Below are 20,273 nucleotides of genomic sequence, written 5' to 3'. Positions count from 1 at the left end.
CCTTGCCAGTTATTCAAAAGATGGCTCTACCTGATGTGTGGTATAATGATCACAAGCTACAATGAAAAACATTCCAAGATATTTTTTGCTTATGAAGCAATGCCAGAGAACAGAACACATGGTAGAGTAAGGAAAACAGAGTTAACCTAAGCCATTTAAATGGCCTCAGTCATACAGGCAATTCCTCTTAATAATCAATTATTAATAATAATTAATAATCAAAAGGACTTGTAAAAAAAAAACCTAGCTCAAGGTGAGCAATTTTTGAAGGGCTGTAACTCATCACTCCAGGGAATTCCACAAGGCCATTCAGTGATGCTATGAAATCACAGAAAAGGGGGAGGGCAATATTTTGTATCCTTTTGGGTGGGTGGGAGATTAGAATGGGAATGGAGTAAAGGCGCTACCACCTTTAAAATATCCTCAAAAATCCCCCCAAACAGCCCCCACTTATAACGTTGAAATGTAGCCACTTTATTGCCAAATTACAATGGTATGGTCTGAGAGTAATGGGGGCTGTGAGTTGTTTACCCTTATATTCATACAGCTACCAGTCTGTTTAATTTCAGATGATACATCAGCAGCCAAAAAGAAAAACAACTCTGAAGTGAATTTGTATTCACAGGCAATTAAAGTTCATCTGAGAGGAACATTATAGACCAAGGAGGTAAGAATGGCCAACTGTTCCTCTGTGCCAGGCCATCAAATAGCAGTCTGAGTGGTGGGACAGAGCAGCACACAGTTTCCAAATGTAAACAATTTGGAATGAAAGAGTGGCAAGGAAACAGTTAATTTAATAACAGAGATTCATATTAAAACAGGTAATAGATTATGATGATTACTGCATTTTATTAAAATTACTGACCAATCATCAGGAACACTGCTGGCACAAGAACTGAGGAAACACCCAACATTGACTAATAACAAGCAAGAACTTCCTTGGGGATAAAAAAACAAGGCTTTCTTCAGTTCCAGCAACTGCTTAACCAGTACCTTGTTAAACATGCAAACCAAGTGCCACAAAAACGCTTGAAGAGGTCGTCTTTTAAATGGTGTACTGCTTAGCAATATCTGTGAATCAGACCACTAAGGTCTATTCAAACATTGGCTTAGTCCAATGTGGAAATCTATATTACTATGCAAATTTTGACTCAGTACTAGAAAAGAAAATGGAAAAGGAAAGCCACACAATCTACATTTCACGCCCTGGTTTAAACAAGCCAAATTTAAACAATTTGCATGAATATTAAACATACTTTGGGCAATATAAAAGTATTTGGGGGTGGGGGAAATTAAAAACAAAGCAAAAAAATAGAGAAATTGTAACTGCAATGTAAATATGAAAGTTCATCAAGAGAAACAGGAATTATCATAATAGATTTAATCACTATACACTTAATACCTTAATTCAAAGCACGTGTAGGCTCTATAGAAGTGCTGTTACATACTTAGCTTATGTTTACAACAATCACAATAAGGAGACAATTGTACACTCCACTTTATAGACTACTGAACTAAGGAAGAATGATATATACATACACCCCCCCCCCCGAAACCACAGCTGTGTTGGAATTTGCAACCATCTCTCTCAGATCCAGATCAGAGTTTATTCAGAGACCATAAACTACAAGCAGCATAAGGACTGCACATAAATGAGCAAAGCTCATGTATATCCTTTTACAGCTGAAATTTAATGGCTGAACTAAACCAAATTTTAGAAAAGTCTGAGCCTAAAAAATGAATTATATATATTAAGACTTTAATATATATAGAATATATATTAAGCCTTTTTTGGTTCTTATATCAGCTATCTTTCAGTATAGATACAATACTATTCATAATCAAAATTGTTCCATAACTGTGGGACATACTCAAAAGTAAAATAGCACAGGATTATCAGCCATATTTTGGAAATGGACAGGGAAGGATTCTTTATTCTCTTCCCAACACTCATGAACTTTTCAGGTCACCATTTTTCTTTCTTTTTTTTCTTCTAGATTAAGGCCAGAAACTATAGGCCAATCTTACTAATGAAGTTGAGCCAATAACTTATTTTTTTTCTTTTACATTCTTATGTTTCAGAAGTGTTTAAAACGATAGTACTCTTTGTACTGAACAGGGATTGTAGCAACATCTTTAAAGTAGTTCATTGGGCTAAGCCAACATTTAAATTATCAATTACTACTTGATCAAGAGATTAGCTTATTTAAATAATGCAATACCAAATGTGATGCTATTTTTTCCAACCTACAAAAATGTGTCATTTCCAAATTGGAGGACCCATTTTATATCTGAGGAATCATAATGGAAAAACATACACCCATCCCCACACTCTACATGCATATTCAATAATATTCACCAGCAGCACTCTTTTTAGAGAACTGAAGGCATTTCAAATGAGCCATATCCTTCAGCACCTTTGAAAATTTTTACTGAGCAAACCCTGTTAACCCCTCTATATCAGAAATTAATTTGGCTAATGAAGACATTTGCCTGCTCCACTCCCAAATGCTCTTTTTTTTTTTTAGCTCTGTAACTGTTCCGTTGATAGTTTAGTAATATAAACCATTGCTGCAGGGATCACATAAAAGATGAGTGAATGGCAATAATCCCCAAAGTGTGTGTCTGGACAAACTAGTGTGTTCCTGCAGGCCTTGCAGCAAGGGAAAAATGAAATATAATACATGTGACTGCAAGTCCAAAGAACCCACCCACAGTTAAGGTTACAAGTTTGTGCCAGAGGATAGGTTTGAATCAGGATCTCTCTCAGCTTACATTCCTAGCCAGTATAACAGAGGCACTCATCAAACTTCATTTATCTCTATCTTCACTGCTGCTGAGCAATATGTTTCTATGGACAAGGAGTCTTTTCAGTAGCTGAAACTCTACTAACCTCCTCCAAAATTCTTCATTTCAGGAACTGCCACAATAATTATGTTTTATACACTTTGGTCCTACATGATGTTAGGGGAGGAATTTTTTTATCACTGTTTGGACTAGCCATAGTGGCCTGGTTTTCACACAGTACTAAGTCATAACAGATGCATTTGCATCTCTAGTTGAACCAAACCCAATCCACATTGTAACTTATTAAGAATGAGTCAGACCATTCTTATTTTAGTTCTTCCCCCACAGCTTTACCTTTTTAAGAAGTGGTCCTTATTATACCTCTCAGGCTGTGTTCCACTTGAAACCGCAGATAGCCCTAGATGTAAGGTATGTAGACAAATTTTCTATTCTCAAATGCTCAGGCTCTACCTGACGGTAGAAACAGAGGCTAAAGAATTATAAAGTATAAAGCCCCAAACATCTGACGGTCAAAATCCAAAGAGATTTGATCATTAAAGCATAAACTGGCAATACAGTATCCACAGTGCTAAGGCATCTATAACACCAAAAAACAGCACAAATTTCCATTCATAAATTTAGAAGACATTTTCATTTTCCTTTAATTTTAATATATTGCATCAAATTAATCCTAGAAACATACCTAATGCTTTTCATATAGCTCCACAGGGAAAAAAGAAACAATAAAGAAGTTCCTTTTCAATGAAGTCTATATGACATTTTTGATTTGAAGATACTCTGATGACCTTTTGAAGGATCTCAAGATCACAAGGAACAGCTTTGAGCACTATTATTTATGAAAAGAAATACCAACTTTAATCATATATTTTACTACAAGCTTTAATCTTACATTCTACTACATGTACAGAATGTTACTACCTTTATTTATTTACCAATAGAATAATGATTTGTAACAGTATTTCTGAATACATAAACCACAGTAAGTCTTAGGCAATAGGAAATAAATACATCTTCTCATACGCAATCTGTTCATTAATCTAACACTAGACTTCACATCACTGTACTTGTTTCCAACAGTTTAAGTTGGATGCAACAGATATATTCTACCCTAGCCTTCCCTATGATTGAGACCACGATTCCCAGAATTCCTAACCACCTCAGCTACTTGCTAAAAATTCTCCTAGGCAGCACGTTCTGAATGAATTTTCTGAAGAGTTTTATTAAACTACAGTTCAGAAATAAGTGAATGTAGAAGCTTTTACTCCCATTACAATTTGTGTAAGGGTTACTTGTCTGCCCCTGAGGCATTCTTTCTAACAATAAAGAAATAGACTTTTGATCTTGAAAATACAATAGAACTCTCAAGAACATAAAGAAATATGTTTGTGTTTATGTACTTCAAAAATGCTTTAGATTATGACTAGGAACCAGGAACTCCCTCTCCAACCCCATGTTCAACCCAGGTTAGAAGCCAAGTCATGGTAGTATTTCTTTATTTCTTGTCATTAATCACAAAGGGATTTACTTGGGATTCTAAAGTGATCTCTCATCCAGGCACTGTTGAGACCTGCATAGCTACCTATATGGCATACTGTATGCGTATATGCATGAAAAAGAGAATTACCTTTGTTGCAGCCTTCAGTATAAATTCCATTTACTTTTCATTTTCTCCATCCTTATGGGCTCCATGTTTCTGACTGATACATATGAAAGTGGTTCCAGCAGTATTTCTGGCTGACATATGCAGATATTCAGCACAGAGCACTGGCTCTATTTGTTTATTTGGAGGTCAGATTCTGAGTTTCAAATGTTCACCATGATTAGCTACAGGCTATATATTAGGTTATATATGGTAGCGTAAATAAAAATGCAAATTGACATTTCTTAGTCAATTATTCTATAGTATTTGAGATTTCAAAGCAAAGATCACACTTTCAGGGATATATTATCTACTTGCATTTAAAGGATGAACAGAATATTGTCATAGCCACTCTAGCAGGCTGATGGGAAAGGAGCTAATGGAGAACTTTAAAAGGTTGATGGTATACCAAGAAGTAGAACAAGCCATATTTATTTTTCTTAAGAGTAACACTAGATTTTTCTCAAACTGGTTCATGCATTTTGCATGCCCCTGCATCTCCATTTTCCAGGTACAATAAATAAGAAAGTCAGTCATCAGTCCTCTTATAGTTCTATTTAGTTTGTTGTTATTATTGCACAGGTATCCTGCCTTTCCGCTGAAACAAAAGGCAGCACTCATGGAAACCTTCCCTCAATTTATCTCATCAAGACAGCCTTATCTAGGCTGAAAGATTGGTTAAGTTGGTTAAGTCACCAATTTGGTCAAGAAAGACTTGAACTGGGTCTTCTCAGTCCCAGTTCAACATTTTAATTATTGTATCACATTGGTTCTCTTAAAAGTACACACCTCCAGCCAAAAGAAGCAAGATTCTTCAACAGCACAGGTAAATACTGCTTTCTACTATTTCTAGAATATATTCCAACACTTCAGAAACATGGGACAATAAGATATAGTCATAGACAGTTCAGTCGGATCCCCCTTTTCCATGGAAAAGTAGTGGGTACTTATTTGCGTGTCCACGTTATCCAAGCAGTGAAGAAATGTACAAAAATGAAAAACAAAAACAAAATCCTACACATTTTGACATAAATTTTGCGGCTTTACCTGAAGCAAAGGTAAAAAAGTTTAATTCAAAAGAAGCACAAACTCCCTTCTTTCCCTTCACCTTTTCCTGCACATAGTTCACAGGGCCAGGAAACCAACGCATGCAGAATTCTGTCACAGGCCTGCATACACTACAGAAAGAGCCACAGACCAATTCATTATGTCAAACACAACTGCCCCAAAGGAAGCAGTTTGCAAGACACACACAAGGCTGGCCCAAGACCTTTCGTGGTCTGAGATTGTCCAAGAAGTCACTCTTTATCTATTCATGTTGCTTGCTGTGAGGGCAACAGGCAGAGAACTGTAACCCCTGAAGTAAAAGCATAATATAAATATAACAAAATTAAGGATATAAACAGGGATGGCTCAGTTCAGTCTAACAACAGCCATTCAGTATGCAAACCATAAACCACTGGCCACAGATATGAATGTTCCTCAGTCATAACTGAAACAGGGAAACTTCCTTAAATGGCACATCTACTCTTGCCCAGCTATATACCTCTACCCACTGTGTCATGCAGCTCAGCCATGCCAGGAAACATAGGTTTTTTTTGGCAAGCCAATACTGTATAAAGCAACCTGCAACTGAACAATGTAACAGCTCAGAGAGCACTGTTGGCATAGCAACAGACAGGCCCACCACAGTGTTATTTTTACCCCAGACCTCCACTCCCATACTTACAAAGTCCATTTTCTAAACTCAATAGCAACATATTTCTTCACCTCTACATACCTTACTGACTCCAGGATCAGTACTATGACCCTAAATTCTAGCATATGTCACTACAATACAAGCATTTTATCACAACAGAAGCCTCTTGCACCAACTCCTAGAACTGTAGAGTAAGATATGCAGATATCGCCGTCTTCATGTCATCACAACAGCTTTAGTAAGAAATAGTTATTATTACACAAGGTGCTTTTTGAATGATGAAATATTTCTTAGTTATCCTTAGAACTATCCTGTAGAGTAAGTCAATCATTATGAGTAAATGACAATATCTGACAATTTTCACATCATGTTCCAGTCTATACTGTATCTTTTCCAAATATATGCATATACAAGCCCACATTCAAAACTGTAATGGTCAAACAAGACAGAAATAAATGCCTAAAAAAGGAGGAAGACCACATATGGAAGTCAGAGAGAAGGGAAAAAATACCTAGGGGAGCAAATGGAAATATGCACATTAGAATTGCAGAGATGTGAAAGACAGAAGTTTACTTTTACAGTTTGAAAAACTCAGTCAACATTTTTGGTGCAGGCTGCCACTCAGCATCAAGTCCTCTCAAAAGATGTCCATTTTTCAACAAACCAATTATTTTCAAATGCACTAAGCAACAGAAAGAAAGAAGACTTCTGTAAAACAAAAACAAAGAGTTGTGTGCATCCACCTGATGTTAATCTTGCAGAATATTTTATGTTGTAAGATAGAACTATGCACAGATGTTGTCTACTAACATCCAATCCCAAAGCCTGTTGCAAGACAGAAAGTGAAAAATGGCTTTCAGCCACCAAACATTATTGCACAACAAAACACACACCCTGCTGGGCTTTGCTGCTCCTATAACATAAGCTATTAAACCAAGAACACAACATGGATCTTCAGAATACGTAACTGAACAGAGAAAAGTCAAGTCATAATTCTTGTGTCTTGTCATTCTGAAGACTATTGTACAGATACTTGGCAACACACCTGTAAACCATAACTTTTAACTATCTCAGTGCTTAAATCTTTTTCCCTGCCAACATTACCACACAGATAGAATTTCTGACAGCTCTTCCATGTCTTTAAACTTTGCAGAAAATTAATCACAATAAACAAAACTTCCCAAGGTACACACTGACAAAATGTAGAGCCTAAAAAATATATCAACTTTAAGTTGTAATTAAAATTGTGATGCCATTAAATGTTTTTAAGATGCCAAAGCAGAAGCACCCACACACTCAGATATAAAAGCCAGTAAGGAGAAGGCAAAATTATGTGCAACTAAAATGAACTGCTAGTCTGAATGCCTCCTCCACATTATGTTCATATGCTTCAATTAAAGATTAGGGCTCCCTTGTTACACAGTAGCATCTAGTGACTTACCTACAATGTTTCAGTATTAATAAAATTGGTGTTGTTTTCCTTATATTAAAATATTATGATTATATATCTTCAGAAGACTAAAAACAAATTTCATACCAACTTGCCTATATGACTAAGAATATCCCCAGACAATCAGGTAAAACAGCACCACTAAATAATTTGACATTTTTAAAAATTTAACTCAGAATATTAAGAGAGGTATGATTGATTTAATCAAAATAGATGGAAAGAGTCTAGTGAAGATAATTGTGTAAATGTATCTGTCCATCCAAAAGAATTAGATGATGTTTTACATTATAGGGAAATAAGATTCTGAGAAAACTTCAACTGTTAGAACTTTTCAGCAGTAGGATAAGTTGTCTGAGAAAGGTTGTAAAACCTCCTCCCTTCTGGAGTGGATTTAAAAAAAGGTAAATCAACATGTGTTGGGAAAATGTAGTCATAGTGTCTCAGCCCCAAGAACTGGGGAGAAGGGGCTGCACTAGGTTAACCAATTCCTTTTGAACTCTAAGTGGTCTCTTGCCTATAGGCAACTCTTCTCAGCACCAAATGAACAGAACATGCAACTTGATTCTACTGAACAGCAGTACCTTTGAGATCATCCGTCAGGCAAATGTGAACATCCTGCCTGCAATCTTGAAGCTGCAGGGACTCATTTAGATTCACAGGAAAACTCACAGCAGTTTAACCCCCCCCAAAAAACTTTGTGTGAGAATAATGGATCTCTAATATAGTTGACATTTTTTCAAATAACAACTGATATAGAAGCCGACACTACCAACAAGTGACAAAAAAACACTCTTCCAAGTCTGCAACAACACCCCCAAATTACTGACACTCCTTAAAGAAATGAAACATTTATACACTAATTGGAGAGACTGTAGGGAGACGCCTATGTTACTACTACTCACACTGCTGAATGCAGCCTGAAAACAAACAGGAAGCCCTCCACTGGCCTCTTTGGGAGGGAGCATAAAACTGCAAAGAGTATATACATGTAGCCATCATCATGCCAGGGAAAGCAGAGTCTGACACCTACAGTTAAGTCGGCAATGGTGTAAACGCTGGCTTTCTAATAAACACTGCATGTTGAAATGCATTTTCTTTTAAGTTGGAGAGGATAGCAGCAGGATTTTAAGATCCAAGGATTTTTTCCCCCTTAGGCAGTAATTCCCAATGGGGACTTAATTATTGTTATTCATTAACTTTTGCAAGCAAAACACAAAAACAATGCGTAAATTTCGGATACTTCTTTAAACAACTGTCAGCAGCTACATGACTGGAATATTCCAATTAAGTCAGGGTCCCAGTATAGCACTAAGAAGTATTTATGTTTGAATTCCTCTATGGGAAACAAAGCGCATACAAAAATAACAATGGAGACATCCATCTATTTTTCTCTTCTTCAGAATAAGTGGGACTGAACAGGATGAGAAATCAGATTATTTTCCCTCATCTACCAAGCCATTGCTTATCACCTAGCAGAAAGCATTCGTGATACTGTATGGGAAGCAGAACAGCACGAAAATACTGAACAAAAAAGGTCAACAAATAGGAGACAGAGAAGAAGGACGGAGCCAAAACCCCGGAGGGCCCATCACCTGCAAACACATATAAACAAACCCCCATATCAGGAAAGATGCTCGCCCTTGGCAAGTTGGTCGAGGGGATGCTCGGGCGCGTTTGCTCAGCGCCAAGCTTCGGTCGCAGCCTACGCCAACGTCAAAAGTGCGAAAGCCAGGCCTCCTCCGACTGAAAAAGGCAGAAGCAGCATCGCCTTCCTTCCAGCGCCAGAGCAGATCCCCATTCTCTCCCTCCACCTCAGGCTGAGACGGCCTTTGACGTGCGCGTGTTTACACGCACAAGAGGGGGACCTGAGAGATTTCGAGGCTACGTACTCACCTTCTTAGCAGCTCCACTGCCGGATGGCCTGGCCGACCCCCCGACGGCTGGGCTTGTAAGAAGCGTCTAGTGCGCTTCAGTTCCCCGCTGACGGCGCGGTCTGCTGGCTTGCAGGCTGCTCCGGCTCCTTCTCGCGGGCAGGAGAAGGTCGTGAGTTGCAGCCTGTCCGCGCGACCGACGAGACAGGGAGAGAGCGGGCGCGAGGCGCTGGCGGGCTGGCCTGCGAGCGAGCGAGCGAGCGAGCTAGGTGGCAGGCGACGGCGGCGGCGGCGGCGGCGGCGGCAGCAGCAGCAGCAGCCGCCCAGGCAAACAGGCGGGCGCTGGGCGGCCTCTCCGGGGAGTCAGAGGCGGGACCGAAGCGAGGAAGGGGCGGGACGCGCAGCAACGGCTCTGGAAAAGGAGAAAGAGGAACTCGGCCGGGAAGAAATAAATGGAAAACGAGAACGACGTGGGAGCAGTGCGGCTCGTTACAGCCCGCTCTTCCCTACGCATGTCTAATGATCCTCTAAGCCTTCCGGAGCGAAACTCCTCCCTCCGGCCCAGGGAGCCCACGCAAAAGGCATCCTTCTTTTTCCAGCCGCCTGACAGAATTGCAGGGGGGGAGAAGGGGGGGAACAGCTGGCAAGCACACCTGTCTCCACTCAGAAGCCCGCAGAAGGAGAGACCTCGCCCAGCTTCAATTACGCGCCGCACCGACAGAAGCGTCAAAACGAAGCGGTAGAATCCCAAGATGTTTGGCTGGACTATGCCACTTCTGATGGCAAACGCGGGGGTGGGAAGTGGAATATCATGTTTGAGTGAATCTTTACCTACAAAAGTTACCCAAAAGAGGGAACTACACCGAACGTTTTCTATCGCTGCATCGGGTTATTCCGCTCTGGAAAACCTCTTTTCAGAATGCTCCCCTGTGTCAAAAGAAAACAATGTCAGTGTATAACAATTCCCATTGCACTCTAGAATGGTACAGTCCAGCATTCTACCACCTCTTGGTACCCATTCCAAGGCTGGGCTATATCCATAGAGCAAAATTTGGATGCTGAAATTTAGAGGCAGTTCATATGCTCTGCCATTCAAGCCTTCCCACCCCTAGGTCTGCACATTGAGCTTTCTGCAAATAAAACAGTGACACAGCAGGGGAGGAGGTTCCTTCTGCTTTTCTTCAAGTGCTTTATTTTCAGGGAGATTGTCCACATAGTGCTCTTCAGAAATGGTATCGCTCACCTGTACTCTAACATGGTAAAGTCTATGTTAGCACCTTAAACATTGTGACCTGCTATATGTGTAGATGTGATTTAACATTTCCCACTTTGGTGCAAGTCCTTCCTATGCTGCTAGAGTAAGATACAGATCTGTGGACCACAAGAGAGAACTCAGGTGTGTGGGTAGCACACTGCAGTTGTTCCATTTGTTGTATTTTATCTTAACTCTTGCTTCAAGAAAAGCAGAATAACCTGTAAAGTTCTCTCTTACACACATAACACAATATCTCACAATGACCCTGTGAAGTAGATTATGTTGAACAAGAATGACTTGCCAGAAGTCTGGATATCTGGGTTACCAGCTTGGAATTCCAATCACTACATTACAACGGCTTTTTTCATAATGCCAGAAATCATAATCCTCATTTCCAAATCCACAGTCATGATGGATACCTATTCTAGTTTCCTTGTGCATGTTAGTAATTTGTTGGCTACAAAAGTATGTCCATATTGGAATGGGTTATTGAATGCACATGTTTTTCTGTTGAGTCAGTTTCAGGTCTTAAGACTTAAAGAAAATTGATACTGCAAAGATTCATCTGAGCCCCTCCACCCTCCACTCTTTCTTCTCATTGCATCCTGCCCAGTATAATACGTTTAGCTTTGTGTGTTTGTTGTTGTTGTCTATTGTAGTCAATCAATCAGAGTGAAATCACCTAAAATATCGAAATAATCCTTCAAATTATATTTTAACTGATTAATTTTGCTACCTTGAATGGAAAGTGTTGATCTATCTGATCATTTCAAATACAGAACTATATTCACCCTTTAATGTTTAGGGACTAGAGCAATTGAAACCATCCCCCTCCCCTTGAGAAAAGCCCCAGATCAGTTCACACGGTACAAGGCATGAGGCAAAGAGAGAAACCAGCATATAAAATATTGGCATTTTAACAAAGACAAACTCTTCCTCTAGAGCAGAATAGCTGTTATGTTCATTAGGACCATATCACATGTCCAAAAACATGTGAACCACCTGAGGGATATTGACTTTATTTTAACACAGTATGTAAAAAATTGGCTACATTAGGTTATTTTAACTAAATGTGATATTAAACTGTATCTATAAAAAAAAAAAGCTACTGCAAAATAATAGGTTTGAGAAAGTATGGCAGCTCATAATTTAAATCTTACAACACAATTTATGTCTAAAGGAGCTAACATAACTAAATAAGTATAGTAGAAGGAGCTGCTTTAAAAAGAACACTGAAATACTAAATAATTCCTATAAACATTGAAAGGGCCCAGATTGCTGTAAGAAGCCACAATGTCATCAACATGACAATATGTGTGCATTGATGTCATTGTGCCAATGATACAACTGGGTAATTTATGTCATTACTCTGATGTAAGTATGTGAGCCACATCATGATATCCTGATCTGTGTGTCATCATTTGCTCCTTTCTGCCCCCACCTGAAGATATCCATCCATGGAAGGGCCCACAATCTGACTTGAAAGATGTTCTTCAAGCGTCATTATCAATGAATACCAGTTGTTGCAGGAATCAAATACAAAGCTCCATTACAAAATTCCTTTGCATAGTATAAAAGGAAATAAGCACCTTACATTCAAGCGTCTTACATTCACTGCAGAAGCATTTAATTAATACCTTCAAAATAAATCATATTTTTCTCTATGTAATGAAGTTGAGAAGTTCAGCTTGGCTTTAAAAAAAGCATTGGATAGGTTTAGCACATGCTTTGAGTTTTGAAGAGCCCATGCTACTTCCAGTTGTAGGTATTATGTCTCCACTTGGTGGGAACAGTGACAGGAAAGGATTGTATGTCCACCTCCTGCTTGCAACCATTCCAGAACCACCATCCAAAATAGTGAACTGAGATGGGCCTTGGCATGATGCCACAGATTATTTTTATATTCTCAACTCAGTGGCCAGAGATAAAGTAATAATATACCAGATTAGTGTAAGGTTTGAGGTGGTCAATTTTTTTCTCCCAGAACCCCCCAAAGAACTGCCTTGATCTGTTTGAGTGCCACTCTCCTAAATATTCTGCCAGTGCCTTCCCACTTTTCCTCCCTTTACTCATTGCCATCTCCTTTCCCTAAGCGTCTGATCACTCCATTCCCTTCCACCACTCCCAGTTTACAGTCAGCAAGAAGAAACAGTCCTTCCCCCTCCTTCTCCATTCTTACAGCACTTGATTGGGCAAGGGCCCTTGCTGCTTAGGGTTCAACTGTGTCCACTTGTTCCATTCTTCTGGAGTACTGGGAACATATTACATGGAGTCCAAAAGGAAATGAAATGTTCATTTGATAGCTTGGCAGGAAAGACTTCAGCACACATCATACTTACTCAACCAATGCTTTAAAAGGGAAAAAGAGGGGGAAGCAGGATGATATGTATTAGTCTAGGTCAGTGTTTCTCAACCTTGGCAACTTTACAACATGTGGATTTCAACTTCCAAAATTTTGCAGCCAGCATGCTGGCTGGGAAATTCTGGGAGTTAAAGTCCATGCATCTTAAAGTTGTCAAGGTTGAGACACCCCAGTCTGTAACTGCCTGTTCTGTGATTCTTTGAAGTATCTTGCACTTACAACTTACTTTTTATCTCAAGACTTCATTGAGCCAATAGTTGTCTCCAAGAAATATCAATAATTGTTTCTGTGATTTCTATTAGTTTTTCTATGGATAATAAGAAATGTGAATTAATGACAAGGGATTGGCTGCTGCTAAAAAGGACATGAAGCACACAATTTAATGTTTCTCGTTTATATCACTTATTTTCCCACAATAAATCATCTCTAGTTCCAAACTTCAAAATACATTGCCTTTCTTTCTTTGGACTGCTTTCATGAATGTGTTCACTTACCATCTTAAGCCATAACACAGTTTCTTTAGTTTCATGCATTATTCTGAGTGATAACAATCACTGTAATATGTTAGCCATGGCATATTGTTGACTATTTTGTGAATCCAGTCATGGTGCACATTGTTTGTTTTGTTGACTAAACAACAAATGACTAAGCCAAATGAACCACATTATAGCTCAAGATGTGTGAATCAAGCCAACCAATTGTTTTTCTTCTAAAGGAGGAAATGTTGGTCAAATTACCAGAGTAATTTCTTTTAAAACTAAACACCTATATTAAGGTAATGACATTATTAAGCTGCCTAAAAATTTACAAAATAATGTGTAAGAACTCTTCCACAGACATAATGATTGAAAGTCTAGAGAAGTAGGAGGCAGAAAAAAATGTGATTGCGTGTTTAAACTGTGTCTTCATTAATTTGTTACTCTAGGTAAGCCTGTAATCATCACTAGTGCACATTAGAATCTACCTGATGCAGAGATGGTGTCAGGCTGCACCAAGAACTTCCCCAAAACTTGCTGAGAAAAAGAAATAAGCAAATACTTATTGTTAGGCACTTATCTGCATATCTATGTACTACAGTGAGATGAAGAGTAATCTGGTGTACACATGGTTTAAATAACAGTCACATTTTTTCTTGGACATTTAATTTGCCTGATGAAGAAATTGAATTTGCTTAGGAAAAAATATTTGTTTTGACTGTGTGGTTTAAGTATAAGTCCATTCATCAATATACGTGGCAAAGGAACGATTGCTTTTATTCTTTATGATGAAAGAAAGAATTAGTGAGAGATACAAGGTTCCTTTATCAAGGTGATGTTCTGAATGTGAGACAGACCATTATTAAATAGTGTCAGAAGTGGATCTTGGATAAAAATAGACCAAAAAAAGGAAAAAAGGAGAAGAAACTAGTGATAAACTAGAACAGCTACAGGAAGAGAAACAAGTCCTGTATAAAAGATTAGTCTCCCAACAAAATTGAATAAAAAGTGGCAAGAAAGAGAGGAGGTAGAAGCCCAATAGAACAAAGTGAACAAAATTGCGTTACAAACTCCACAAAAGAGAGTGGAGTTATGCTAATGAAAAATATGGAAAAGGATACTTGGAATGATAAAATTAGAAAGGATGTGAAGAGAAAAAATGTATATAAGTGAATTATTGCTGCAAAAAAAATGAAGATAGGAGAAAACCTTGCAGAATGAGTATAGAGGTGGAAAAAGAGTTACAAAAAATATTGTCAAAGAACTTAGGTTAAGATTAAAAGAAGCAAAGAAAATGCTTAAAGGACTTTTGATGAAAATAAAAAAAAATGTTTGGAAGTGGGTGAAAAGGGCTAAACAAGAAGTCTCTAGCAGAGTGAACAGAGGACCTGTGTGGTATAGTGGTTAAGATCTTGGCCTAAGACTGGGGAGACACGGGTGTATTCTTACCTAAGAAAGCTTAGTGCTTCACTTTGTGCCAATCACCCTCACTCAGTTCAGTTAACCTGGGTTGGAGAAGGAAATATTCTATCAGCTGCCTTGAGCTGCTGGAGGAGAGGGCGAATATAATATAAATTGAAATTTATATTGAATATAAATTTATATTGAAATTTATATTGAATATAAATTTAGGATGAAATTGAACTGAGGGAATTTGGAAAGAGCATTTCAGAGATCTGCATGGGAATTATAATATGTTGAAAAGTGTAATTCAAATGCTATAAAAATTAGTATCCAAGAAAAAAATGAGTCTTAGGTGCAACAGGTTGAAAAATGAGTCTTAGGTTGGGATGGGAAAAATGATAAAGCTGAAGGTAACCTAAGAAATGTTAACATATCATTGTCATTTGCTCTTTAGCAGATCATTGAGAAATATATGAATGTGAGAAAAACATTCATTCTATGTCGGTTGATTTAGAAAAAAATGATAAAATCAGTTGGCTTGAAGGATGGAACATTTGGTACCTACAGTATATGAAGTTGAAGGTTGGTTGGTAAATGCAGTAAGAGCGTACAATGTAAGCATGCAGGAGAATAAATGGAATACTTAGCAAATGATTTCATATTGAGCACAGTCAGTCAAGGATGTGTGATGTATTTAGGGATAAATGTATAAGAAATGCTTTGTAATGGTGTTAGAGAGTATTGATTGGAGATATGAGTACTTTTGCATGCAGATAATGCCATGTTGTTAGCTAACAGCCTGAAGGGTTTATAATAAATGTAAGTTTGTATGATACAACAAGGAGTATGGATCTGTAAATTAATGTATCAAGTCTAGCAGTGACTCTTCATCACTGACTACAGGGGCTTTAGGGTGAGAGGGAAAGCTAAGGCTTTACTCTGTGCCCTCCCTTTGTCTATTACTCTGTCTGCTTTTTGTCTAAGAGATTTCTAATTTGAATTCACTTCCTTCTGCCTTTCTTCTCAAGCACACATGCACAGAGTCTATGTTTTTGGATTCTGCTCCTGGGTAAGATGTAGCTAACTAGATGTTAGGCTTTGCCTAGTCCTATAATGTATTTCCTGAAAAAAGGAACACCTCGTTTTTGTTATAGTTATAAAACCTGCTTCTATAACCCTTGCTCAGGTTAGATTCCCACACTCGGGAAACACATACACAGAATGTATTGACCTTCAACATCAAATACCAAGGTAGTCGTGTTAGACAGGGAAAATAGAGTGAACAGTTCCAAATCAAATATAAGTGGTAAAAAACTAGAGCAAGAGATGATTTTTTCTACCTTGGTAAAATGTTTTCTAAAGATGAAAAAACAAATGGAGAAATGTTAAGACTTGCAAATGCTGGTAACAAGGTAGTGGGTACTATATGGTCTATTGCAAGTAATGAACGTTGAAAGAAGCTCAAGCGCCTATGTATCAGGGTGTGCTTCTGTCCACTGTGTTAAATGGAAGTGAGCATTTGGTGTACCAGGAGAAATATAAAAGTTGAATGCAGTGGGAATAAGTTTCCTAAGAAGTACCTGTGGCTAAACCAGGAGAACAAATGAGTGATGAATAAATGTGAACTGAATACAGATATGATGGACCAATTAAAAAAGAAGTAGTTTGATAAAAGAGTAAGAATATCAGGAAACAAATGTGTGAAGGAAGAGTGAATGGGTTGAAAGGAAGTCAGAGAAAGTTGTGACTAGATGGAGTTAAAGATATCCTCAGAAGAAAGGGGTGAACTGAGGAACAAACTACAGGTATATGAATTGATGTATGGACATAGTGCAAAGAGGGATGGTTTGCAAGGCAACAAAGGCATGATAGTATATAAAGAATGTATGGGTATAAACTAGATCCAGTTAGATTTCCTTTTCTTTCTCTCTTCTCTCTTGCCTTTAATTTCTTTTATTTACTACTACTACCTGCACTTTGCATAACATGGCTTGCTCTCAAAATGAATAGCAATACAGGTACATATTTATATAAACCTGATAAGAATTCCTGGGAATTTTAAAGCTACCAGACTCTTTCTAAATGTCAATTCTCCTAATAGAGATATTAATATGGATTTGAGATTTTTTTTTTTGCTCATGGTCAATACAGCTGCTCGTTTCTTAAGGCTTAAAACACAATGAAAATCATTAGCTAGAACACTTAGTCCCAGAAAGGTTCTGGCTAAATTTACTATAAATTAGTTCCAATACAGATATGCTTAACTGTACACAACCTCATCTACTATTTCAAGAAGTGTTTACAGTCTGGGATATATATCAAACAGAGAAAGAAAGCAGCATAGTATATGAGCAGTAAGATCCAGATAAATCTTCTCTTTACTTTGATATATTAATATCAAAGAAACTGGAGAAAAGAGTGGGGCTGAATGAAACCTATTGCAGTTGTGTGTGGTTTTTTTAAAAAAAAAATTCTAGAAGCCCTGTAGGAGGCAAAATAGTAGTTACTCCAGTACTGGTAACTAACTAACTAAATAAATGCAGGCTGTCTAGGTGGAACATCATATTCATCCCTATGAGATTGGATTCATTAATGATGCTTATATAAAGGGTGGAAGAAAATACTGCCATTTTATCCACAACTCACTAAACCATGCATGGTTTACTCAAATTAACCCAATTTTCTGGAGCTTGCATGACACACCAAACCATAAACCAACCATACGATGTGCTAAGCTAAAACATCATTGACTACTCGATGATTTAGTGTGCCAGGCAAATTGTGATGGAATGGACTTATGAAGGCCAGGCTCAGGGAGATAAGCGTGTTCTTAGCCCCCAACAGGAGCATGGGAAGTTCAAGAAGATGAGGCTGGCACCTCCCTAAGGAATTCACAGTGTTGTGGCTGGCTGGCTTGGGAACATGGGTTCAGTCTGGTGAGATTCTGTCTTGAGGTGGAAGCTAATAAATGCAACAGAACTGTATTTGCATTGTCTCGTGGAGTTCTTTGGGCTGAACCTGACACAAATATAGCTAATGAGCAAATGGTAAAGAAACAAGGCAGAGAAATGTTTCCCTCCCTATGCATCTTTGGGTAGGTGGGATTTAAAAAAAAAACACTATTGATACCTTAGCTGCCTCTTCCACAAGAGTAACCCATTGTCCTTTGAAAGGCACCAATTCTGATTCCATCACCACAGAGCTGAACTTAGAGTAGCGATGAGACCCAGCTGATTGTTTGAATGGCAAGCCAGCCTTGACCGGAATCGTAGGCAATAAAGGCACAGCTGTGTTGCAGAGCTGCCTCTGGCCATCACCCAGGCTTTGCAAAGACTTTGCTGCCTCCCTATTCGAATAAATGAACTACCTAGAGACGGAGAAAAGACGACAAAAATCAGGGCTAGCCCCACCAGTGAGGATTGGCAAAGGGCGCAGAAAGTGGCTTGTAGAGAATGAGTTTATTTTCATCCAAAGTTGAAATTAAAAATAAACTAGCAATTTATTATTTAGATTGAAAACAAGGAGACAAAGAAGCCCTCTTTCATTCTTATAAATTGTCTGTTATCCAGCCATAGGTCCCCAGGGAAGATATATTGCCTCTGACTGCTTTTGTTGTGTGCTATCTTGCATATTAGCATTTGCTAAATATATTGTGGCATTTTCTTTATTCTGTCCACAGCTCCAGGAACTGCATTCAGAAATCACTGGTGATGACTTGGTTATATGAACATAATTATTTATTATATTTTCCAATCCCTTTTTACCCCTTTACTTAAAGGCATGCATTATGAGTCTTGTGTACACGTTCTCCTTTAAAGTTTTGGGGGGTGAAAAGGCATATCAGTCAGGATGCTGGAAAAGATTTTAATTACAAATACATCCTTAATAATGAAAATCTTCCCTAATTCTCTATTAAACAACAGCAAAACTGTCTTAAAAAGCTGAATGCTGTGCTGCTTTGTTTTGTGCAGAAGTAATCTTGAATGGCTAAATTAATCTTACGTTTTGTAACAATGTCCTTAAGAACAGCTAAATGGTGCTTAGCCTCAGAGCTCACGTCATCTTCCTCTTGGGAATTGTTTTAGCAGAAAAAGTGAACCAGACCCTGTTAGCTACTAAAGAGTCACCAGGAGAGAAGAAACTGAGCTCCACGGATGCATGCTATAAGGTGTACATTTCTGGAGGCCAATGCTCTCCTTCCCATACAATTATGCTTTCCGTTAAGCATCCTTTATGCCAAAAGAATCAGAAGTAGGAGATCAGTTTATACATGTTCTTAAAGTCTGGGGGTACACTAATGGAATCCTAGTCCAAATTCTCTTGTTCCTGGTTTAGCCTTTTAGACATGGGGATTTGGTCTAATGGTCTTCTCTAGGGATGGGAAACCTGAAGGTCTTCTGATAATGAAGTGCAGTTTCCCTCACCATTGGAAGTTCAGTAACATCAGGAGGGTCTTCAGTTCTCCACCCTGATATTCAGGGACACATACTTTAGGATGTGTGCCCCAGAGTTCAATTTCTCCTCATTAAATACCTTTTCACTAGCATAGGATCTTTGTCCCAGTATCTCAGAGTAAAACTTGACATAGTGTTAATTATGCAAAGGCAATCAGTATGCATCCTTTCAGCACCAATAGGGCTGGCTGAGCAGCCTAGGGATGTTTAACCTTTTCTCTGCCGCTTTCTGTTTACATTTCAAGGAAAGCATCCATTGATACCACTGGAAATTCTTGAAATCCACATCACAGCTTGAGAGAGATTTTTGTCTGAATGATCCTAGGAAAGGGTTGCATTTTACCTCCCAGAGTCCTGTGGTTGTTATTTGCATTAGTAGAAAACATGCAGTTAATCACATTCATGTAATTAATATCCCATCATCTCTAGCAGTACTGTCCATTCAACACATTTTGATATGGCATCTTTTATTTAACCTATCTTGATATAGTCACCAAGCTCTCATTGCTCAAATGTAGAACCTAACCATTTTCCATGGAAGAGAAAATTCAGAAAGTATTCCCTTGCTGCTTTTCACCTAAGGCAAATCTCTCAGGGAGCAAAATATGTGCACTGTATAAAGTTTCTGGTTACTAATCTGTTCCTCTGATCCACGTTAGATGTAAGGGATAGGACTTTTTGAAGCAAATAGATGCTTACTTTGATAACAAACAAAACCATTGCAGATCCATCAGCTGTGAAACATAATGCCCAGCCCCATAAGTACACATTTGTTAGCTGAAATTGGGTGTTGCAGAGGCATACTTTCCTCTGTACAATTCCAATTAAAGACGTCATGTTCAATTATTTTTATAA

General features: G+C 38.3%; 1 protein-coding gene across 4 annotated transcripts in view; it reads right to left on the bottom strand.

Moving 5' to 3' along the window:
- Window positions 1–20,273, bottom strand: part of CUNH1orf21 (chromosome unknown C1orf21 homolog) — a 223,797-nt gene that overhangs the window by 119,571 nt on the left and 83,953 nt on the right. Inside the window, exon 1 of one of the 4 annotated variants that reach the window (XM_007426295.3) lies at window positions 9,490–10,163. The exons of 2 other annotated variants lie outside the window; for them this stretch is intronic. The gene's annotated coding sequence lies outside the window, so the exon portion shown is untranslated. Of the gene's footprint in view, window positions 1–9,489; window positions 10,164–20,273 lie in introns of those variants that run through there. One more of the 4 variants, XM_088153996.1, reaches the window with a different exon arrangement.

The sequence above is a fragment of the Python bivittatus genome, unplaced genomic scaffold (assembly GCF_059951505.1).
Source record: "Python bivittatus isolate LINGU-HERP-01145 unplaced genomic scaffold, Pbiv_v1 ctg000700_np1212, whole genome shotgun sequence".
Classification (NCBI taxonomy): Eukaryota; Metazoa; Chordata; class Lepidosauria; order Squamata; family Pythonidae; genus Python; species Python bivittatus.
The sequence above is the reverse complement of the archived record's forward strand: the minus strand, read 5'-3'. Positions and strand labels throughout refer to the sequence as shown.